Consider the following 22219-nt stretch of genomic DNA (forward strand, 5'->3'; position numbering starts at 1 on the left):
GTGGGTCTTCATTGAGGCCACGCTCTCTAATTCCAATCTCTAGCAAAGTGACCAGCTCCAGTCCTCTTGACCATTCTTCTTTTTCTTTAACGACTAGTGGATTTTCATTTTTGGATACACTTTCATATTCGTAGCTTATCCAATATTTTATTTTTCATGTCAATTTCATCAGCCAATTTCGTTACACTTTTGTTCCTACCCTGTGTTTCCTCTTAAACATGATCTGAGATAATATATGGCCTTCTCAACCTCCTCCTTCCCACACAAGTATTCTCCCAAGCACCTACTGCTATATAATAGTCTCCTCCAGTAACCCATCTATATAAATTTAGATTAGGGGAATTTCTATTGGTTCCATTATTGTTTGCTACAGTACGAGGCTTCAGAGGCCTTTCAAGAAGTTCATTGAGCCATTAAAACTGGTCTAATCTCTATTGGATATTTACACTGTCTCCAAAAACTTGAACCCTTCCCCAAACTTGACACAAAAACATGAGCATAAAAGGTCATTAAATTATAACAGGGTATCGACACTACCTACTTGGTCCCTCAGCCTTACTAGTTCGAACTTAACAATCTTACAATAGGTAAACAAAAAATATCTACAAAATTATTGTACTGGATGTGTATTTTCATGATAGGTTGATCAGTAATCATACCTCCCACTTATGAAGTGGTTCTATCTACAAACAGCTTATTCCTTCAAACCTATCTTTACTCTAGCCTTTAATACTGGTTGGACAAAAGTGGATCTAGTTTCACTTCCTTTTATCTACAAATAAGAGAAATACATTTTATGTCAAACAAGAGAAGAACAAAAAGAACATTACAAAAGGGTAACACAAAATTGAGTGAATCAACAGATGACCAATTTGATGCTACAGATTACCCATCTGTTCAATCGATGAGGCATCTGTTGTAATAGATGGATGACATATTACAATAGATGGTTCATCTGTTGGAATAAATCAAACTAGCCTTGCTACTGGTTTAATTTCTTCAAACAGTTGTTCCGTCTATACAAAAGGGTAACACAAAATTGAGTGAATCAACAGATGACCAATATGATATAACAGATTATCCATCTGTTCAATCGATGAGGCATTATTGCAATAGATGGATGACACGTTGCAATGGATGGTTCATCTGTTGGAATAAATCAAACCATCCTTGATACTAGTTTGATTTTTTCAAACAGTTACTCCGTCTATTCCAACAGCTGATTCATCAAAATATACTGACAACAAGGCTTATTAAGTTCTCCCAACAAATGACTTTTTTTTACATATTTTAATAAAAACAACAGTTCATTCATTCAAGACTTAAAAGTCACCTTTTTTTTAATTTTCTCAATAAATAAAAAATTGGTAATGGGTAAATCATTAATACCAACAGATGTAAATATCTAATTTAAATGACATTCAAAGAAAAAAACAAGATGGAAAGAGCAATAATGAACCATACCTGCAATGTGAAAAAAGCAAAGGGATCAGAACATCCAGTTCTGTCGAGAAAAAATATTGATCGGTTGAGATTCGCAAGGATCCTCATCCGAAAGAAGAAAGAAAAGAGAGGAAAAAAGGAAAGAAAGAGAATTAAGAATAAAAAAGAGTGATAGATGAGTTGAGTCTTACTTTATGGCTGAAGGAGAGAGTATTCTTTTAGATATGAGTTTTAAATATTCATTAAATAAATTTTGAGGGGCACGAGGAGATGGTGACATTAAAAACACTAGATAATACTACTCACTCAGGATATTTTTGAGTTATCCAAGTAATACTTTTACCGTCTTAGTATTTTAACTTTTTTATCTCGGTCAGAAAATACCTAAATTGGTTTAAAAAAAGGGTCTTAAAATATCTACGTGCAACAGATGACAATTTATGTTTGAAAATTTTCAAATCTCGGTCATCTGTCATAATAGATACATTACCTGTTTGATAATTTACAATAGATGCGTAATATATTGCAACAGATGACTTACTCTGTTTGATTAAATACTATAGAAAAGACATCTGTTGCAACAGATTGAACATTTATTTTTATACAATTTTAGTTTATTTCATACGTTAGACTAATACCTTAATTGATTAATCTAGGACCAGGGGTGAGTTCTCATAAGGTCAACTACAACTTCTATTGAGTCTTTTGGCAATTGAATGATGAGATGGTATTGCGTTCTTCCTATCCAGAGCCACCGATCGATCACTCTGAGCTGAACTGCTTCTTACTACCTCATATGTTCAACTAATACCCTAATTGATTAATCTAGGACCAGGCATGAGTTCTCATAGGGTTAACTACAATATATGACAGCGCCTATTTGATAATTTACAACAGATGGGTAATCTGTTACGATATATGATAATCCATTTGATAATTTACAACAGATGGGTAATTTGTCACAATAGATGACTTAATCTATTTAATAATTTACACAGATGCTTAATCTGTTGCAACAAATGACTTAATCTATTTGATAATTTATAACAGATGATTAATCTATTGCAATAGGTTGAATATTTATTTTTATACAATTTCAATTGAGTTCATATGTTAGACTAATACCTTAATTGATTAATCTAGTACCAGGAGTGAGTTCTCATAGGGTCAACTATAACTTCAATTGAGTCTTTTGGCAATTGCATGATGAAATGGTATTGCATTTCTCCCGACCAGAGTCGTCGATCGATCACTCTGAGCTGAACCGATTCTTACTACCTCATATGTCAAACTAATACCTTAATTGATTAATCTAGGACCAGGGGTGAGTTCTCATAGAGTCAACTACAACTTCAATTGCATCTTTTAGAAATTGCATGATGAGATGGTATTGCGTTTCTCCTGACCAGAGTCGTAAATTGATCACTTTGAGCTGAACCGATTCTTACTACCTTATATGTCCAACTAATACCTTAATTGATTAATCTAGGACCATGGGTGAGTTCTTATAGGGTCAACTACAACAGATGGCAGCGCCTATTTGATAATTTACAACAGATGGGTAATTTGTTGTGACATATAACTTAATTCATTTGATAATTTACAACAGATGGGTAATCTATCATAATAGATGATTTAATCTATTTGATTATTTATAATAGATACTTAATCTGTTGTAACAAATAGCTTAATCTATTTGATAATTTACATCAGATGGTTATTCTGTTGCAATATGTTGAACATTTGTTTTTATACAACTTCAATTGATTTTATATGTTAGACTAATACCTTAATTGATTAATTTAGGACCAGGGGTGAGTTCTCATAGGGTCAACTATAACTTTAATTGAGTTCTTTTGTAATTGTATGATGAGACGGTATTGCTTTGCTCTCGACCAGAGTCATCGATCAATCACTCTGAGCTGAAACAATTCTTACTACCTCATATGTTTAACTAATATCTTAATTGATTAATCTAAAACTAGGGGCGAGTTCTCATAGGGTCAACTATAATAGATGGCAGTGACTATTTGATTATTTACAACAGATGGATAATCTGTTGCGATATATGACAATCCATTTGATAATTTACAACAGATGGGTAATTTGTCTCAACAGATGACTTAATCTGCTTGATTATTTGCAATAGATGCTTAATCTGTTGCAACAAATGACTTGATCCAATTGATAATTTACAACGGATGCGTAATCTGATACTATAGGTTGAACATTTATTTTATACAATTTTAATTGAGTTCATATATTAGAGTCTAATACCTAAATTGATTAATCTAGGACCAGGTGTGAGTTCGTATGGTCAACTACAACTTCAATTGAGTCTTTTGGCAATTGCATGATGAGAGGATTAAAAATTATGCATATCTTTTATAATTTTAAAAAATAATTAAGATCAATTAGGACCAAATTAACATTTTTAAAACTTGTTATTCTTTTTCAAAATACAAATCAACCCATACAAATCATCCATTTGCGAGAAAAATATTTCATCATTTCAAATCTCGAGTTCTCACTCTTTTCTCTTTCTTAGTCAATTATACAGTACAAACAACAACTACTCAATAAATTTCTCTATCCTTCACAACATATCGATTTTCTTCTCATTTTCGACCACATAGATGTTATTTTTGACTTTATTCTTACTTGTATCAGTCATTTCTCTATCTTCGTAGGTAACAGAGTTCGATAAAAGTTTTTTATTTTTTATTTTTTTCTAAAAAATAAGGGCTTTTAAGTTAATGATGAGAAAGAAAACTTTTAGTTGTATTATCTTGGAGAATAGGTTTACAATTTTGAGTTTTGATGGTAAAATTGGGGAAAGAACTTGAGAAAACCCTAGGTTTTATCGCAGTGGTTCGTTGACTGTCGTGGTATTATTCGATGGTGTTTGTGGTGTTAGTGGTGGTGGTGGCACTAGTGTTGGCTGTTGGTGGTATTGGTTGGTAGTGTTTGTGGTGGCATTAGTTGGTAGTGTTTGTGGTGGCTATCGGTGGTATCAGTATTCGTGGTATTTGTAGCATTGGTTGGTGGTGTTGTGGTGGTGGTGGTGGCTGTTGGTATTTCGGTATTGGTGGTGTTTGTAATGTATTTTTTAAAATTTATGCATACATCAATTATAATGTAATTTTTGTTTTTCTGTTATTTGTAGATAAAACATGTCTCCCCAAAAAAAAAGAAAGTGAAAGTGGATCAACGTCTGACCACCTAAAAAAAGGCTGCAGTACAGAGGGATTCAGAGGAGCTTTCTGAACAATCTCAGTCAGGGAAAAGTGAAGCTGAGAAGAGACATGAAAATAACATTGATGGAGGTAGACAAAGGTCTGTAGATGGTGATGAAGAAAAAAAAGTGAGAAAGTGGAGGAATTAGAGAGTAAGAAAGAGAAAGAGGATGATCATCAACATGATGATAATGGATAACCAATGGGACATGAATTAATATCAACATCCTAGCATGATCCTGTCAAAACTTTTAGTATTAACAGGTTTCAAGTTGCGATGCTGATAAATGACCCAAAAGCATAAGAAGAACTAACTGGTGAACTTGTACTTAAATGTCAGATGGGGAGAAATTTTATATATTTTAAGAAAATTATGAAGAATGAAAACATAGACAAACTTTTTAAGAAGAGCTACTTTGGATGCTTACTTGAGCTTCCTGAGAACCCCCCTGCCCATTTCCATATGAAGATGGTATATGGTCTTCTCAAGCGCAGGATCAAGAACGTGGGGGATGATAAAGATTCGAAGGAGGGGGGCAGAAAGATGGATGAAATCTAGATCAACTACTATGGCATGCTGGTTTATTTTTGCTTGTAAGAGTTTTCCATAGTGATGGGCTTGAGATGCCATCATCTAATAGAACTACCTATCACCAACGGAGCACCCCGCAAAAGATCCAAGGCAAAAAAACGCAAGGAAAAAATAGATGAGTTGTTTGACATTACTCGACGTGGCTACAAAGCATCAAATTTGTTGATAGATCTCATGGATAAAACCATACCAAAGTAGTAAAGGGAGAAATTCTTCTTAGTTTGGTTTGCCAATTCAGTTATATTGGCAAGAGACGTCAACAAGGTCACAGAAGATAATTTGTTGGCGCGTGCTGAGGATTTTGATAAATTCAACAATTATTCTCGGTGATATGACAGCTTCTACTTGACTTTCCAATATTTACTGACAAAGCTATCCTCAGGGACAACAACATTATATGGCTTTCCTTGGGCTTTTATGGTAAAATTAATCAATATTTTTACTCATCCATTAATTTATATTGAATATAGTTATCATGACTTTTTTTGCTTGCTTCCTGTTTATAATTTTTAGGCTTGGGCATTTGAAACCATTCCTCCCCTCCAAAAGCAGGTAATGGATTACCCAGATGAGAGTTCTCATCTAAGGATGTTTAGGTGGTTGGCTGGAAAGAACAACACCAAAATTAAGAAGGCTAATCTTTTTAACCCTCCGAATGATGCAGTACATCTTCTTTAAGTAAAATAATTTTACTCAATAAAGATATCAAATAGATGTTATATCTGGTGCAACAGATGTTAAATCTGATGCACTAGATGGGACATCTTTTGCCACAGATTACCCGTCCTGTGCCAACACGTGCAACAAATGAATAATCTATTATGACAGACAATTGATATCTTGCATCAGATTACTTATTTGTTTCTTTGGTTCTCTGAACCTAACTTCTAATAGATTAACCATCTACTGTAAATTATGCAACAGATGTATAATCTGATATAACATATTGTTAATCTGTTGTGACATATAGATCATCTATTGCATAACATATAACCCAACAGATTACCCATCTTATTGAATTGGTGTAACAGATTGGTAATCTATTGCAACAAATGATTGATATTTTGCATTAGATTATCCATGTATTGCTCTGGTTCTCTGAATCGACTCAAATGGATTTTAACTATCTACTGCAAACTATGAAATAATGGGTAATCTGATGCAACATATTGTTAATCTATTGCAGAAGTTGACTGTGTATAACCCAACTGTGAAAATTATTATATTATATGATTTAAATGTATCTATCTTTTTTAATAGGTTGTGCATCCACAGATCGTGCCTACAAAGAGGGAGTTGGTGATGACTTCTTATATTACTCTAGGTCATGTTGATACTATAGTAGACCCCATGATGGAGTTAAGAAAGAAGGAATTGGCTAGAGCAACATCCATAAGAAGAGCAGTTAGGCAAGGTCAACCTAATGTTGAGGCTCTTCATGACCAACCTACTAAGGCAGATTCAGGTGCTTCTTCTGGTGGAGTTGTTGGTATTGGTGGAAGGCATAATGATGATGCTACCACTTATGATGATGAGCATGTTGATGCTCAAGAAAAAATAAATATGTTTGAAAACACCCATTTTCACTCTTCTCTCTCACCTCTTTTTACTCTTGTGTTCTCGTTGCGAATGCGAAGATTGCAAGGATATCCAGGATAAACTCATTGAAAAAGTAGAGGCTATATCTAAATCTGTCAAGGAATTCAAATCCAAGAGGGGTTTCATACCATCCAAGAAGGTGAGGGATCCATACACTCCTATAACGACGGTTAGGAGGAAGAAAAGAGCAATTAGCGACGTACTCTCCAATCGAAAATAAAAAATTACAACTTCTCCCTCTCCAAAAGTTGTTAAAGTTTAGGGGACATTCAAGAAGGTATACATATACATGGAACTTGGCACCAAATATAAGAGGGATCTGCGATAGGCCAAGAATGCCAAGCTAGGCATACCAGATTACCCCAGGCCTCCCTTTCCCCCCCAAAACTTCCTGATTATGACAGATATACATATGCGGTATGAGGAAAAGGCAAGTTTACTTTTCCTAACCTATCCTTATAATCTACCCCATAAAGAAGAAGCTATGCAACAGATGTGAAATCTGTTGCAACAACTGGGTATTCTGGTGTAACTGATAGTGGTTCTGTTGAAACTTATTATCCATCTATTGCATAACTTGTGTTGGATTGTTATTTTAGAGAACCCTATGAAATAGATGGACTGCATCTTTACAATTACTAATCTATTTTAAAATTGACTTCTTATATAACAGCATGTTGACAAAATTCTCTTCCTCTGAGAAAAAGGCAATTAACGTAGCCAAAAGCTTATGACGCTGCCGATAGGATAATGGACCTCAACTTATGCAAGAAGATCAAGGATAAGTATGATCAAATCAATAATGATGTGTCAGCCTGTGGCGCGAGATTTGATTTCTTAGTTTCTATGTTGGACTGGGATGAAGAAGAAATGATTAAATATGTTCGAGGAGAGAGGCTAAATCCATACGGCAAGAGATGGATCAAGGCGGCAAGAGATGGACCGAGACAAAGATGATTTTTGCAGCCATTAACATGGATAGAATACATTATCGAGCTATTGAGATGCTACCCGAGGAGGGAAAGATCAAAGTATATGATTGCAACGTACTTGCCATCGCCGAGGTACATTTTTTTTCCTTGTGTAGCCACTGATGGAGCTGTTCCTCATCCTATTGAGGGAGAGTAAACTGATGAATCATTTTCCAAAATAAGTGTTGATGAACAAATCATGGTATTTTGAAGTTTGAAACAAGGGTATGAACTTTTCAAAATATGATATCGGTTTCGCGTGCGGCTCGTACGCTCTTACACATATTGAATGTTTGCTGACCGACACAAAAATGGCTGAGCCAATAACCTTTCTATGCGACAACGCTGTGGAAAACCTGCAAGAATTCTAGGCTTATGGGGTACTAACTGGACGCTTGGAGCCCATGTATATAGAAGAGCCTGCGAACAATTTTTTATTTCAAGTCACACTTCACTTTACTTTAAATTACATGTACATGTAGTGGCAATAATTTATTCTAATGAAAGTTGAGCTTTTTATAATGCAATAGATTGTCAATCTGTTGTAAAATATATTATATCAGTTTTGGTAGATATTTTATTTGTTGCAATAGGTTGGTCATCTGTTGTATTATGCTAATGTTATTTCTATCTAATCTATTGCAACAGTGATAAAACCTATTTGATAATTTCCAACAGATGACCTAAATTTTACAATATATGCCTAAATCTGTTTGACATTTTTCAACAATTACTCTTGAATATCCATTTGCTCGACAACACCAAATCAGTAGTAAATACACCACCATGAATATTTCAGCAATTAGACTTGAATATCCATGTGTCTAACAACACCAAACCAGTAGCAATAATGACAACAATGTAGCATCTTCTTGCTCGATTTTGTTTCTCTTTAGATTTACTTATGAAGGGTGTCATTCTTCATACCAATCAAAGTAATCCCATCCACCCAATTTTTATAAAATAAGAACACAATTACAAAATAATTACAGGTCAATAATTAATCAACTAATTAAATAAAAAATATACCTATGAAATCTTATAAGTAAAAAATCTACGACCTGAATTTTGTTGAGTCCAAGAAGTCTTCAATAGAGCTTCATGACCACACTTACAACATCAAAAATCTTTATCACAAAAGCCAGGGGAAGATGCGCTCGATATTGTCAAGCTCGGTTGGAAAAAATGAAAAAAGAAAAGATAAAGAAAAAAAAGACCAAATGCAAATAATTTGAAGAATTTGGATAGATAAAAAAAGATGATGATGAAGAAGAAGATTTGGGAATTTAGAGTTAAATTTTAGGAAGAAGATGAATATCTAAGACAATGGAGAAAAAAGTGATCGTTGGGGGCCAAATCAGACGCCAAGTCAGCAAAAATGGGAGTTTAACAAGCCTTGACTGTGTGAATTACACGTAAGTAGCCAACAGGGCAAAAAGTGCCAAACTAACTCATTTGATGCATATTTTATTTTACGTATTTAAAATGAACACTATCTACTTGATGCCTATTTTATTTTAGGTGTTTTGAACTGAACACTATTGATGGGTTTCACCTTTTTTATTTCAATTCACTTTTTCTTTTTTACATGTAGTGGCAATTATTTATGTCTAATGAAATCTATATTTTTATAATGCAACAAATTCTTCATCCGTTGTTATAGATATTCTATCTATTCTGACATATAGTTTATCTGTTGTGATAGGTTGGTCATCTATTGCATCATGTCGATGTTTCTATCTAAGTTTATCTGTTGCAACAGTGGAAAGACCTATTTGATAAATTCCAATAGATTAACTACCCAATACAGCATATGTCTAAATTTGTTTGATATTTTCCAACAGATGTGTCGTCGATTGCAACAGATATATGATCTGTTGCAATATTTGGATCTAGAATTCTATTTCAATTAATAAGTTCAAATCTAAGGAGAAAACAAAATTCATAGACAAAATAAAATAAATCGAAGCCGTTAGAAATTAGATAAAATAAATCAACGAATAAATGAAATATAAAAAAATTGTTATGAGTACAGATCTCAACAAATACATCAACAATTTAAGTATTGATGCCAATGATTCCTAAGGAGGGGTCAGGTTATTACTTTGACAAACTCAAGCTATAAAGATCTACTTAATATTGACAAGTTGTTCTTCATCCGGTGCTATGGAATTCTGGGTTGGTTGTCGTGGATCTTTATTGTTGCTTACGTAAGGTTTTGCCATTTTTTGTTCTCCATATTTCCATAAAAAGAGTAGCATATTATCAATGCTATTTAGCAGTAGCTTTTACATCCGCCTAGAAAGACAGAATTGGTCAATGCTAATCACGGAGATACAACAAAATAAAAAAGGATAACTCATCCGATTTAGCAAATCAAATAGATCATTCTCCTATTTTAAATTGTCCCAAACAAATTATATTTTTGTTACAACAATGAATCAACTGTTGGGACAAATTTCTACATGAGGAAGACCTGTATGATAAATTCCAACGGATAAACAATCTGTTGCAACATATGACTCATCTATTACAGCAGATAGGTCATTTGTTGGTACAAATAAAACAGGTACAAAGAGCTATTTGATTTTCTAAATTAGATGAAATATATGTTGCAACAGATACATTACCTGGTGCCAGAAGTTAGTCAACTATTGCAACAGATATATATATATATATGTATATATATATTTGATAATTTTTTAGCAGATGTGTCATCCGTTGAAAAAAATATATGTCTGTTTGTTAGTTAGAAAAGACATATATTCACCTTCTTCAGCTAATGCTGCTTTCTTTTGGACATTGTACATTGCTCAGTGCAACACAAGGACAGAGGAGTTGCAATTTCGCTTTTTTGGATGCTTGATAATGCATTAGAAATCACTCTCCTTCTCCTCTTAGCCTTAATCTCTAATGGAGTGGATGTATATAAAATCTTTTTTGATGGAATGACACCCTTTTTAGACTTTAATTCCTTTACAGAAGCAGTTAATGCATTAATAGCATTAATCACTACATCATGTTTAGCCCTTCAATCTTGACATTTGCATGCAGAACATTCATTGGGAGAGGTAAAATCTGTATAACCAGTATGATCATACTCATAATGGTTTGTTTTAAATACTGTAAGAGGAGTATCATTAGCACCAATAGCTCCATCACCACTAAGACCATCAACAACAATAAGCCCACCCTCCAAAATTATTTTTCTTGTAATGGTTGTTGCTTCAAACAATTTCATTTTTATTCTGTCAATGACCTTAGGGTCCGATAAAGTTTGCACAAACCATAAAGTAAGAAAAAAATGACATCTTCAACTCTCGTTTGGTCAGAACTAGCGGCGGATGCACAATCTAATATAAAATATTATATATATTAGAATGATGATTAGATCATTCAAAAAAATCATTAATTAAAATAAAAATTTAATTACAATTATACTTACTGCATTTTTTGGGGGATTGAAGAGATCAATAAATTTTGTAATTTTTATCAGTTTTGGCAAACAACCATCTTAAGATTCTTGGACAGAAAACTTTTTTCTAGTAGTTCACTTGTTGTCTCAAATAAGAAATGACTTCAAATGCCTAAGCCTATAAAATAATGCCAATAAATCAAAATCATTATTGAGTAAGAAAAATGGATAATATCATCATAAAAGAAAGAAACATTTACCATGAAAGCCCATAAAAAGCCATATAAGTTGACTGCGTTTGGCGCTAACAGAGTCAACAAATATTTGACAGTTATTTTGAAGCTTTCATAACCCCTAGAATAGCTGTTAAATGCCTAAAGATCCTTGAAGAGCTTTATTCAATTGATTCTTATATTGTTGTTAACGTCTCTTGCCTAAAGAATATTATGTATAAACCAAACCAAGCATTATGACTGCTTGTGCTTCTTTGAAAGTCCTTTACCTTTTAACGCTTCTATCAAATTTTTATTTTTGAAGCTTGGCCCAACAATGGACACTAGATCATCACGATCATACGACTTGTCTTGCCTTTTTTGGATGTGCGAGGTGCTTTTTTGGGTTAGAATAGGTATAACTTGAGAAGGAGGATAATATTTTAGTCTAGTAACTATGGCAAACTCCTTCAAACCAAAACAAATAGGCATGCCACAGTAATTTATCCATACCTTATCCATCTTATCTTTGTTTTCATACATAAACCTACGCTTGAGAAGTTCATATACCATTTTCACTTGAAAACAAGCATTGTTGTTCTCCGACAAATCAAGATATTTCCCAAAGCAGCTGTCCCTGAAATAAGCATCCAATTTTTGTTCTCAAAGTATTTTTTTGAAGGCGTCGAAAGATTTTCCCATGACCGACTTAACCACGAAATCACCCATTAAATTTGTGGCACCATCGCACTGCATTCTCATAGGATAATGATCAATACTGAAGGTTTTGACCAACTCTTCGGTGAAAGGGCTATTAGCATTTGGATCATCTCTTTTGAAATATTTCTCCTCCCCGTGTTCATCATATTCTGCTCCTAATTGAGATAACACTTGTAAAGTAAGCTCATAGAGTGATGGATGGAGCCTAGTTGCTTCACTTGTTCCTTTACTTGCACTTGATTCGGTTTCTGTTCTTTTAGGAGCCATATTATCTAAAATTAACATAATATAAAAAAATATATTATAGTTGATTAATCTATCGTTAAAAATGGATAACAGTAAATCTAACAAGCAAAACAGTAAAATAACAATTCCAACAGATCACTAATCTGTTGCACCAGGTAGTATATCTATTGCAGCATATAACCAACTTGTTGCAACGGATAAGTAACCTATTATAATAATACAAAATGTATCACTCATCTTTTAAGACAGATAAAAAGTCTATGCAACAGATCACACATTGTTGCAATATATGAGTAATATATTAGAATAGTTAAATAACCTATTACAATGGATGAGTAATCTATTACAACAATACAAAACATATCACTAATTTGTTGAGTAAAATGAATGGTCTGTGCAGCAGATCACACATTTGTTGCAATATATGAGTGATCTATTAGAACAGTTAAATAATCTGTAGCAACGACTGAGTAATCTGTTGCACCAATACAAAAAAAATCACTCATCTGTTGAGAAAGATAAATGGTTTGTGCAATAGATCACATATCTGTTGCAATAAATGAATGATCTGTTAGAATAGTTAACTAACCTGAAATAATGGTTGAGTAATCTGTTGCAACTTACAACATATATCACTCATCTATTGAGAAAGATAAATGGTCTACGCAACAGTTCGCACATCTATTGCAACACATGAGTGATCTGTTAGAACATTATTAACGGATAATAGTATTTAGATTTTTTCCAATAGAAGGGTCGTTTATCGCGGCAGATGAATGATCAGTTAGAAAAATCAAGTCTTGGACATGTCCTGTTGGAAGAGTTGATAGGATTTTATCTAACAGAAGGTTCATCTGTTGCATCAGATCTTTAATCTAATGGTTCCTCCATTACACCAAATAGTTAATCTATTACATCAAATTTTTTATTCGATAGTTCCTCTGTTACATCCGATAGTAAATTTATTATATCAGATGGTTAATCTGTTGCAAAATATGGTTAATCTATTGCATCAGCTAGTTAAACTATTGCATCATATGATAAATTGCATCAAATTTTCTATCCGATGATTTCTCTATTGCATTAGATGATTAATCTGTTGCATCAGAATTTTAATCTAATGGTTCTTCTGTTGCATCAGATGATTGATCTGTCACATCATATGAAAAATCTATTGCATCAGATGGTTTATATGTTGCACCAGATGAATAATCTGTTGGATAAAAAAATAGTAGAATGGTTTTGTTCAACAGAAAATAGCAATATCACCATTTTTACCAAGAACAAGAACAGAACAAATCAACCCAAATCATTATTTTGTTTGTATAAACACAAACAAACGAAAATAAAACTTCAAAAAAATGCAAAAAATAATAAAAAATCATGATTCACTTCAAAAAGAGAAGAGAAGGAATACCAAAAATTAGAGTTTTATTCAAATCGCATTTCAAACTAAAGCAACAACTATTGAAATTGCTAACCAATACTATAAGAGAAGTTGGCTCAAGTTCCTCATTTTTTTCAAAACTAAAAATGCCATAAATTTTTACCTGTGAAAGAACAAAAGGAATGATGAAGAAGTCGAAGCTGTTTTGGCCAGAGAGCAAGGCTGTCACGTTGATTGATGATTGAAGTCGAAAAGAAACTTGAAGCCCAACTATTTATCGTCGGAGGTTGAAGTCGCCGAGGATTGAAAGGAGAAATTTCTAGAACTGTTAGTTGGGAGAAAATTGAGAGAAGCTGTAGAGAGAGAGGAGAGAGACTGGTTGATTTAGATTGAAGAAGGGTGTGGGTTGAGTTGATTTGTATTTTTAAAAAGATTGGAAAGTTCTAAAAATATTAATCAAGTCCACAATTAACTTAATCAAGTTTCATAATTATGTTTGACCCTTTAAGTTGGTCTATATCACCAATCCTTCATTCAAGACTTAAAAGACACCTTTCCTTCAATTTTATCAAGTAAATACACTTAAACATTTCAAATCACTAAGGAGTCGTTTAGTAGAGTGTATAAGAATTATACAAAATATGATGTGTTAGTAATGGTTGTGTTAGCTATGCTCGTATTAGTTATGCTTGTGTTTTTCTTATGCAGTGTTTCGTTTGATGTATTAAAAATAAAATGAATTAAATAATTTCTTAAAAAAAAAATTCTTATGAAAATATCCTCCATACATATGTTAGAAAGGATGTAATGTTTTTTTGAGGCATAATAGTGTCTTTAATCATGTTAATGCATATATTGAGTCCATTACATTGCTAACACCTTGGATTTTGAGGTATTAGTAAGACACACCTTAATACACAATAGAGTGTATAACTAATGCAAGAATTAGTTATACATAGGGTGCAAAAGTATATCAAACTAATGCATGCATTAATTTTCTAATACACTCTACCAAATGACCCCTAAGTCACTTCACAAGTTACCCAACTAAACTAAATTCAAAATAAAAAGTTCACATTTCAAGTACCTACACCTAAACATTTTCAAGTCACTAATTCACTTCACGAGTTACCAAACTAAACTTTATTCAAAATAAAAGTTCACATTGCAATTACCTACACTTAAACATTTCAAGTCACTAATTCATTTCTCAAGTAACCACACTTTACTAAAATCAAAACACAAGTTCACATTTCAAGTACCTAAATTCAAAACAAAAGTCACTTATTCATAATTCAAGTAACTACACTTAAACATCTCAAGTCACTAATTCACTTCACAAGTTACCAAACTAAACTAAATTCAAAATGAAAAGTTCACATTTCAAGTACCTGCACTTAAACATTTCAAGCCACTAATTCACTTCACAAGTTACCCAAATTAAACTAACTTCAAAATGAAAAGTTCACATTTTAAGTAACTACACCTAAACATTTTCAAGTCACTAAGTCACTTTACAAGTTACCAAACTAAACTAAATTCAAAACGAAAAGTTCACATTCCAAGAACCTACACCTAAACATTTTCAAATCACTAATTCACTTCACAAGTTACCAAACTAAACTTAATTCAAAATGAAAGTTCACATTTCAAGTACCTACACTAAAATATTTCAAGTCACTAACTCACTTCTCAAGTGACCACACTTAACTATATTCAAAACACAAGTCCACCTTTCAAGTAACTACACTTAAAACATTTTCGACTCACTAATTCACTTCTCAAGTGACCACACTTAACAAAATTCAAAACACAAGTCCATATTTCAAGTACCTACACTTAAACATTTTCGAGTCACTTATTCATTTCTCAAGTGACCATACTTAACAAAATTCAAAACACAAGTCCACATTTCAAGTGCCTACACTTAAACATTTTCAAGTCACTAACTCACTTCTCAAGTGATCACACTAAATTAAATTTAAAACACAAGTCCACATTTCAAGTACCTACACTTAAATATTTTTGACTCACTTACTTCTCTAGTGACCACACTTAACTATATTCAAAACACAAGTCCACCTTTCAAGTAACTACACTTAAAATATTTTTGAATCACTAATTCACTCTCAAATGACCACACTTAACTAAATTCAAAACACAAGTCCACATTTCAAGTACCTACACTTAAACATTTTCAAGTCACTCATTCACTTGTCTAGTGACCAAACTTAACTATATTCAAAACACAAGTTCACCTTTCAAGTAACTACACTTAAAACATTTTCGACTCACAAATTTACTTCTAAAATAACCACACTAAATTCAAAAGACAAGTCCACATTTCAAGTACCTACACATAAATATTTTCAAATCACTAACTCACTTCTCAAGTGACCACACTTAACTAAATTTAAAACACAAGTTCATATTTCAAGTACCTATACTTAAACAATTTCTACTCACTTCTCTAGAGACCACACTTAACTATATTCAAATCACAAGTCCACCTTTCAAGTAACTACACTTAAAACATTTTTGACTCACTAATTCTCTTCTCAAATGACCACACTTAACCAAATTCAAAACACAAGTCCACATTTCAAGTGCCTACACTTAAACATTTTCAAGTCACTTATTCACTTGTCTAGTGACCACTCTTAACTATATTCAAAACATAAGTTCACCTTTCAAGTAACTACACTTAAACATTTTCGACTCACTAATTCACTTCTCAAGTGACCACACTTTAGTAAATTCTAATCATTCATGACAAGAGAGAAATGGCATAATAGACCATTCAAAAGACAGGCAAGGAGATCAATTGTTGAACAAATGAGATACTTTTTCCTAAATAGTACCATTAATTGATCATAATTAGAATAAAATAGATAAAAAATTACCATAAATAGTAGAGTAAGAATAATCATAGAGGCAAATCAGTACCATTAGTTATTCATAATTAAAAACAAACAAATTAAAACACTACCATAAATAAGGGAGTAAGAATCACAGAAGCAAACGAAAGATCCGTTGAGGCTATGATTATAAAAAAAGATTAATCAAATAAGAATATTCCATAATTGAATCAGTCTCATTTTCATCATAGTATTAGAAATCAAAAACAACTCAATATCATTAATTACGCATCAAAATATTGACAACCAATAATAAGGTCGTCCAGAATTATAAAATCACTGAAACATCAGCTAGTAAAAATTTAGGGTTTAATCAAAGTCCATAGAAATTGGGGCTTTTCACATATATCAACCCAGAGACATAAATAAATATGTAATTGAAGAAATAGTATTAAAACTCGAAGTTAAAATCCACGTATTTTTAATCTAAGAATCTGATCAAATAATTCACAAACAAAGAAAACAAACATGCTATTGAAAGTATTAAGAAATAAAATCGGGAATAAATCTCAGTGAAGTTCATCGAAAACCCCACTGATCATCAACTCCGATAAGGACGTAACGGGTGAGAGGAGAGGGAGGTTGAATTATGGCTGGCTAGCTGGTGGAGACAAAATTTAAAGGGAATAGAGGTGGTGGCAGTGGATTTCCTAGTGAGACTCACCGGCAGTTGGCCGGTTCATTGGACTAGGCGATGCGGCGGCAGTGGCTGAACGGGGACTGGTCGGCGCTTGGAGCTTGGTTGGACGTTGTTGTTTACACCAGTGATGGTGAGGCAACGACATGAGGAAAGGTGAGGAGGGTCGCCAGCTGTCCGGTGGACTGTTCCGACGGCGGTAGTCATAGTGGAAGTTTAGGGAGGAAGAGAAAGGATGAGAGAAGAGAGAGAGAAGGGAAAGGGTGCGGCTGTGAGGGAGAAAAAATGAGGGTTAGGGTTCCCTTTTATTAAAAAAAATAAAGATAAGGCTGGTTTAATCTCGGCCATTAGATTAATTTTGATCAATGGATGAGATTAAAATTTGAGTTTAAAGTTTAGGCTGTGTAAAAAAAGAATTAAGGAAAAATATGACTAAAATTGATATTAATTGATCAAAAAATTGGTTTGAAATTAAATACAAAAATAGGAAATTGAATCAAAGAGGCCACTATTTTAACAACTAGATTAGTGTACGTGATTTGCACGTGTGTCTTACATTAATCAATAAAATATACACACGAATTAAGAATAATATTATTTAAAAGTAGTAATTATATTCACGTTATTATATTTATTTTTAATAATATAAATAAATATTGTATCTCAAATATGTTACTGTATGTTGTATCTCATCTATTAACTTTTTATTTTTTATTTTTGCAAATGAAAAGAATTCATTAATTAGAATTCCATGCAAATTAAATTATAGTTTTCATGCCATATACATAGGACCGTCTTCCTACAATTTCGCTGATACTTTTCTTTTTCTCCGAGTCCCCCCTTATTCTTCGAATTTTTTGGCCTTTTATTTTCTTTATTTTAAATATTAGTATTTCTAATATTGTTCAAGAAAGATTTAAAAAGCAAAATTTATTCAATTTTAAAGTACTAATTATTATGAATCCTTATGTCTTACAAATAAGTTAAAATTTAATACCTATAACTTTCATTAATTTCAAAATTTTATACTTTATTTGTACAAGCATTATTATTCGAATTTTGACTTTAACGTAATTTTAAATAAATTGACAAGCATAACCCAGCACTTATGAATTAGGTACCAACATGAAATACAGGTAGATAACTAATTGCTTTTAAAGTACACTAATTAGTAGGAAAAGTACTATGAAAAGGTTGAAATATCTAAATTCTTGTGTATTTTCTTCTTCTTGTTAACCCTTATGGTGCTATTGCCCAATATAAAAATAGATTTTGAATGTAAAGAAGGGTGCAATGGAGCATGCATAGTACTCTCTTTGTCTCAAATTACCCATTTCAAATTTTCTAATTCGATTTTCCATTTTACTTGTCTTTTTTCATTAATCAAGAAGAGACAAATTTTCTTTCCATGTTTGCATCAATTACTTTTTCTTTAAACTAAAATGTAAACAGCATTTAATAGAGGCACTATGATAAACCATCCATGTTATTAATTATTTTTTTTAATCAATGTACCATCTCAATTTGGGACGGAGGGAATAGAAGAGGACTTTAATTAAGTGAAATAATATGAGAGATCTTTGCATTTGTTTAGAATAGTCTTTTCTTGTCAAAAAGAAATTAAAAAAATTACTAAGTATGGCTTCTAAGCACCTACAAATTATTATGAAAAATAACGTGAAAATACACTTAATTTATCATATTTACACAAATTTCTACTCTTATAAATTAATTACAAAAATTTCAACTAATTATGTCTGTTCGTCGGATGTATTGAAAGCTAATTATGTATCTCGATAGACTCAAATTCAAAAAAACTATATCCAAAGCTAATTATGTATCTTTGTAAAGGAAAAAAATATTCTTTTATAAATTACAATATGCGAGTATTTATGTTGAGATTACAAAATGTATCTTTATAAAGGAAAATTATAAAATTTTCTATACTTAAGCTCTAAACTACTGAGATTTATGTCGTTTGCCCAATTATTATTGAGTGGAAGAGGAAGAAGGCATACAGTGAAATTTATATAAATTAAGAACTTCACTGTTCCTAATTGAATTGAAATTCTTTAGAACCAACTCATTAAAATTTGATTTTGTGACAACGGTGAAAGAATTTTAGTGGAATTGAGAGATTAAATCCTACGGCGAACAAAATATTTAGAACTCTACATTAATTATTCCTAAACCTAATTTTGAGAAAAAGTGACGTCCATGAGTAACCAATCAGCTGTTTCTTTTAAAAAATAAAATAAAAATTCACGTATTCATATGTGGAAAGAAGTATGTATTCAAATCATAAATGAAAAAGGAGGCTAAAGGTAAAAAAAAATTGAGCAATTCATTTTTTTTATAAAATTAATTTGAGAAAAAAGGTGGAAAAAACTATTTTATCAACTACGAAATATTTTAATGAAGGGCAAAAAGTTCAAATCACTTTTATAAGGGACTTCACACTTTTAATACTTTTATGAGGGTCTTCACACTTTTAATATATTATAGATATAGATTATAGACTATAGATATAGATTATAGATTATAGATGATGTAATAATGATGATAATAATAATAATGATGATGATAATGATGATGATAATAATAATAATAATAATAATAATAATAATACCATTTAACAGGGATCAGATAGGCGGGCGGTAATTCGCCATGCCAACCAGACCTATTAACTAATATCGGGAAGCTTAGTCGGAAAACCAACCGAGGCACCAACCAAAATATAAAAGAGTTTAAAATGGCTTAATGATTGCATGAAAAAATTCTTTACTCAAGCAAGAGGCCTATCAAAAGATTAATACATACTTAGGATGAGCTCACGTGTCTAGCAATTCTAACCGTGAAGAGAGACGCCCTTTTCTTCATTATCACGGGCTTAAAAGTCATGTCTTGCTATACGTAGTCACTAAGACAAAGCCACCATAAGCAGTACTAATTTCAAGTGTACCAACTATTTTGCAACCAAGTCAAGAAGCTATAGAAAAATTCCTTCACATTTTGATAGAGTCTGGATCTTTCATACTTACTAAGTAAGAGAAGTTATATCTCTGGCATAGATATGAAAAGTTTTTAGCTGGACATAGTCACGGCTGGAAAGGGGAAGAAAGTATTAAAGTATGTAAAAATTAAAGAAGTAAATGCCTTAAAACTGGCCGGGTGCAAGGTCGAAATAGTAAACAACGACGACTATTAGCCCTTTTATTCAAACCTTGAACTATGTTACACAAGAGAGAGGGGAGAGAAAACTTTGCTTAGAGAGAGAAATAAAAAATAAAAATCTTCTGTTGACCTTCCCTAAAAAATGAAGGTCCTATATATAGAAAAGGAAAAGAAAAAGGAATCTATGTACAGTACTTATAGGTGCCATATCTGGATCCCTATGCACAGTGGATCTACTGTGTAAATAGTAAAAAAGGTCCCACATCCGGGTCCCATACATCATGAAATATTTTCAGATAGATTTCTTTCCAAACATCTTGCCTTCTTTCTTCTTTAGTTGGCGGAGAAATTTCTGTGTTCTTGCTATGGCTTCCTCATTCAGGGTATATCCTGAATCAAGTAGTTGGGAGTCGTGAACATCCTCCACAATATCATCGCTGGTGATCCTTTTCATAGAAGTATCTAAATGTTGTCCGACAGTTTTCATCAAATTTTTTTTAAATTCTTCCAGATATTGTTCTATCATCTCCATTCTATCTCCATCATAAAAAACGATCCTTCTAGAGATATATTTTAAAGATTTATCCTCAACAATATTTTTCTGAGGAGCATTAATATAATCCTGAATTTTTCTGAGGATCTTATCCCAGAAGTTATTATAAAATACCCTATAAATACAAGGTATTTGTTCTTTAGTGAATCCAAATTCAATATTCCATTTGTGAATCCATGAAATGGAGAATTCAATAAAGAAGTAAATCTGGTCAATATTTTCCAAATTGCAAACATGATCTGAGTGGTATAACTCAGTCAGAAATGGGGACACCTTTGTCCATCTTTTTGTATAGTTTTAGAAATATATTCGGTAATATCTGAACGGTTAGACCATGATATTCCCACCAATTAATAAACCAGTTAGGGATTGGTTCATCAAATATTTTTTTACAAGTCTTTATGAACCATGTATGTTTATGCTTATTATTATTGTAATATAATATGTTGGTGAAGGCCTGAATATAGTCTCAATATGTAAAATTAATTTTGGAACCTTTCAGCAATATCTGCCTTTCTGCCATAGAGGTTGTACCTCAATCTCCAAGGGTAATAATTTTTGAGAACCCATGCATATCTGGTTCTCCATCATAAGCCTGGAAATGTTCAATCTCTGCACTTCCCATGGATAATAGAATTATTTCATAATATGTTAGAGTCTTAAAAGACTCTCCTGCAAAATAAAGGTTAGAAATCAAATATTTGTTGAGTATCTTCCACGATCATTGTGTCTCTGAATTTCAGAGTTTCAACAAGAACTATCAACTCTCTATTATCAAGTTATTCATATGGTTTGCTATCAACGTTTTCTTTTGTAATGGTAGCAAACGTATCTGCTTGCTTTGCAGTTAAATATGACTATAATTGTCTATATAATGGATGATCCTCTGAAATATCTTCTAGATGGATCGATTGTGATAAATATTCACCTATCTGTAGAATATTGGAATTTATCAAACTCATATTTCCTCTTTGTATCACTGGGGTATTTGATGATGAAGCATATGATGCCTGAGGCTATGATGATGAAGGGCGGATCTCCCCCCTGAAGAGGAATATCTTCCTCTGCCTCTACCTTTTCCTCTGGCCATTTGCCAGGGTAGATCTATAGTCATGC

The 22219-nt window shown here is 32.5% G+C and overlaps 1 pseudogene; it reads left to right on the forward strand.

Moving 5' to 3' along the window:
• The first annotated feature begins 7787 nt into the window (after positions 1-7787).
• LOC107854731 overlaps positions 7788-22219 on the forward strand; it is a 30561-nt pseudogene continuing 16129 nt past the window's right edge.

Source organism: Capsicum annuum, unplaced genomic scaffold, assembly GCF_002878395.1.
Source record: "Capsicum annuum cultivar UCD-10X-F1 unplaced genomic scaffold, UCD10Xv1.1 ctg5038, whole genome shotgun sequence".
Taxonomy (NCBI): domain Eukaryota; kingdom Viridiplantae; phylum Streptophyta; class Magnoliopsida; order Solanales; family Solanaceae; genus Capsicum; species Capsicum annuum.